Here is a 4,158-nt window from a genome sequence, read left to right as displayed (position 1 = left end):
AACCCGGGAGGCGGAGCTTGCAGTGAGCCGAGATCGCGCCACTGCACTCCAACCTGGGCGACAGAGCGAGACTCCGTCTAAAAATAAATAAATAAATAAATAAATAAATAAACAAATAAATAAATAAATTCCAAGAGCTCTTTTCCTTACATAAGGCTGTGTCTGTGGATCAAAGCAACGAAGCCCAAGTTCAATGTGTACTTCAGCCTACTCAAGCACCTTCACCCCTGATGGGCCCATCAGCTTACTGGGTGCCAAACCTTTCAACACCTGACCATGAGGCCTTGGAACTCATCTTGCCCCCAGGTCACGCACATGCTTCCTTCCATAGATCTGGGAAAAGACTGGAGATTTCAGAAACCTTGGATCCAGTCTCAAATTCTCCAGTTCCTGGCTACATGGTTTCAACTTTCTAAGCTTGTGCTTCCTCATCTGAAAAATGAGGATAATAATGCCTTCTTCCCATGTATGTTGTGGAGGTCCAATGTGATAATGTGTAGGAAAGGGTTTTCTAAACTGAAAAACACAGTGCAGACTTGTTTCCTTGCCCAAATCACAGACAAACAACACCATCTTATAAACTTAAAAGCTTTTGCCAGTTCACGTCTTCCAGATTTACAGGGAGGCCTTCTGGTCTAACAGTCAAGTCTAGTTCACAGATGATTTGCAAGGCAGGAGTGATTGATGATACTTCATTTATTCATTTGTCACACATTTGCTAGTCTCTCTGTGCCAGGCTCTGTATTGAGCACTGGTGAATAAAGACGCAGTCCTTGTCCTTGGGCAGGTGGTCAGTGGGGGAGACAGAAACAGACAATAATGACACAGTTGTAATCAGTGATAAAGTATAAGAAAGTACAAAAACGGTATAAACGAGGTGAACTTCTCTGAGAATTAAAGAAAACTGCCAGGTAAGGCTTCTGAGAAGGGATTATTTGCACAAGCTGTCAAATAATTTTTCTATTTCTTCATTCAACAAATATTTATGGGGCTCTTCTAAAGTGCTGAGTTACATCACCAAACAAAATAAATAGTTCCTGCCTTCAAAGAGCTTAGTGGAGAAGACAGATAATAAAAAGATGAACAAATAAAGTATAACATGCCATAATCTCATATATATATATTATATATGTATAATGTGATATATAAATACATTATGGTAATATAATATTAAGTGTTATTAAAAAGGCAAAGTTGTTATACAAATAATTATTCTATATTTATTATAATAAATAAATATTAGGTGTTATAAAAAGTAAGGCAGAGTAAAAAATAAGACAGAGTAAAAAGTAAGACAGAGTAAAGTAAGTAAGGCTGGTAAGGGTAAAGGGGCTATTCTATATGAACTGATAAGGGAAAGACTCCAAGAAACTGATGGTTGACCACAGACATGAATGGAGTAAGCATATGAGCATTCAATTATAATGAAAAAAAAATTTGTGGAATGTAGCTAAAGTTATTTGTATAGGAAATTTTTAAACTTTAAATGTTTACATTAAAAGATAAGAATAATTTAAAATCCATGCTCTAAGTTGCCATTTTAAGAATATAGAAAAAGAGGAGTAAAGAAGGAGAAAACAAACGCTGACGATGAGTAAAACTCACTGAAATAGAAAATAAACAATAAAGAAAACCAATTAAACCAAAACTGGTTATCTGATGAGATTAATAAAATTGATATGCCTCCAGCTAGACTGATCAAGGAAAACAAAAGAGAAGACACAAATTACCAACATCAGAAATAAAAGAAAAGACATCACTAAAGGCATTAAAATGATAGAATATTATGAACAATTTTATGCTAGTTAATTCAACAACTTAGGCAAAATGAACACATTTTTTGAAAGACACAAATTGCCAATACTGACACAAGAAGAAATAGAAAATCTGAATTAACCCTATGTCTTTAAAGAAATTGCATTCATAATTTTTTTTAATTCCCACAAATAAAACTCCAGGTGTTTGCAATGGTGAATTCTTTCAAACATTTAATGACTAAACAATACAAAACTTACATAAACTCTTTCAGAAAATATAGGAGGAGGGGACACTTTCCAATTTATTATATGAGATTAGTATAATTCTGATAACCAAAACCAGGCCTGATTATTATAAGAAAGAAAACTATACACCAATTTCCCTCAAAAACATAAACACAAAAACCTTTTTTAAAGTACTGTCAAATCAAATTTGGTTACATGTATCTATATATGATATATGATTGATAGATAGATAGATAGATAGATAGATAGATAGATAGATGATAGATAGATAGATAGACAGACCAAGTGGGGCTTATCTCAAGAATACAGGTGGCTTGTACAATTTTCCAAATGAATACAATGAAAGAGAAAAATCAAATGATCATCTCAATAGGGGCTAAAAAATAATTTGATGAAGTTCAATACCCCTCTACAATCCAAATTCTCAGCAATCTAAAAATAGAAGAGGACTTTCTCAATCTGATTTTTTAACGTGGAAAATATACAACTAACATGACAATAATGAAATATTAAGCTCTTTTTTCCCTAAGATCAGGAACTTAAGACTGCTTGATTTCAAGAGTTACCATAAAGCTACAATAATCAAAAAAGTTGGAACTGGCATAAGTGTAGACAACAATAGGTCAACAGAACGGAGTCCAAAATAGACCCACACATATCAACTGATTTTTGACCAAGTCAATTTAATAGGGAAAAGAATGTCCCTTCAAAAAATAGTAGTAGGACAACCAGATAACTATATGGGGGAAACTGAACCTCAACCACTACCTCACCCCATACCAAAAATTAATTCATTCAAAATTGATTCTAGACCTAAATTTAAAAGTGAAAACATGGGGGAATATATTTGTGGTTTTGGACTAGGCAAAAATTTCTTAGGACACAAAAAAAATCACTAACCATAAGGTAATAAATTATTAAATTGGACCTGATCAAATTTTAAACTTTTATTCATTAAAAAATATGATTAAGCCTTTCGGCCATAACCTCCATCTGTCGTTTTGTATCCACCAAAACGACAATACAAAGGGAAAGAGGAGAGGCACCTGATACATATTCTCCAGGCCTTTTAGAAAACATGGAGTTGTTCCTTGGAATACACGTGAATCTGTAAGAAAGGCAATATTGTAGACATCAAGGAAATGGGCACTATTCAAAAAGCAATGCCCCACAAATGTTAACCATGGCAAAACTGGAAGAGTCTACAATGTCACTCAGCATTAGTTAGTTAACTTATTGGGCAAGATTCTTGCCAAGAGAATTAATGTGCATATTGAGCACTCTAAGAGCCAAAATAGCTTCCTGAAATGCGTGAAGGAAAATGATCAGAAAAAGAAGGAAGCCAGAGAAAGGTAACTGGGTTCAGCAGAAGTGCCAGCCTGCTCCACCCAGGGAAGCATACTTTGTGAGAACCAATGAACAGGAACTGGAGCTGCTGGAACCTCTTCCCTATGAATGTATGGCATAACAGGTGTTAAAAAATAAAAGACCTCTGGACTGTAAAAAGAGAAAAAACAAGATATAAGAGAATCAATATGACTACCTTATATTATATATTATATTCAGAATATATAAGGAATTCATAATAAAATGACAATCCAATAAAAACTGGGCAAACACTTGAATAATCACTTCACAAAAGATACAAATAGCCAGTGAGTGCATTAAAAAGTACTCAACGTCATTAATCATCTGTAAATTCAAGTTAAAATGACAAAGAAATATAACTACACACCCACTAGAATAGCTAAAATGATAAAAGGCTGACAACAGCAAATGTTGGCAAGGATATGAAGCAATCAAAATGCTTATATAGGCCAGGTGCAGTGACTCATGCCTATAATCTCAACACTCTGGGAGGCCAAGGCGGGAGGATCGCTTGTGCCCAGGAGTTCAAGACTAGCCTGGGCATCACAGTAGGACCCCCATCTCTCCAAAACGAACAAACAAAAATTTAAGCCAGCCAAGCATGGTGATGCATGCCTGTAGTTCTAACTACTTGGGAGACTGAAGGGAGAGGATCACCTAAACCCAGGAGTTTGAGACTTCGGTGAGCTGTGATTGTGCCACTGCACTACAGCCTGGACAGCAGAGTGAAACTGCCAAAAAAAAAAAGGAAGGGTGGAAGGAAGGAAGGAAGGAAGGAAGGAAGGAA

General features: G+C 35.4%; 1 pseudogene; it reads left to right on the top strand.

The window, feature by feature from the left end:
* Positions 1 to 2,966: 2,966 nt before the first annotated feature.
* Positions 2,967 to 3,471, top strand: LOC105554083 (annotated as a pseudogene).
* Positions 3,472 to 4,158: the final 687 nt, after the last annotated feature.

Source organism: Mandrillus leucophaeus, unplaced genomic scaffold (assembly GCF_000951045.1).
Source record: "Mandrillus leucophaeus isolate KB7577 unplaced genomic scaffold, Mleu.le_1.0 Scaffold626, whole genome shotgun sequence".
Lineage (NCBI taxonomy): Eukaryota > Metazoa > Chordata > Mammalia > Primates > Cercopithecidae > Mandrillus > Mandrillus leucophaeus.
Note: the sequence above shows the minus strand (reverse complement) of the source record. Positions and strands in the feature narration are given on the sequence as shown.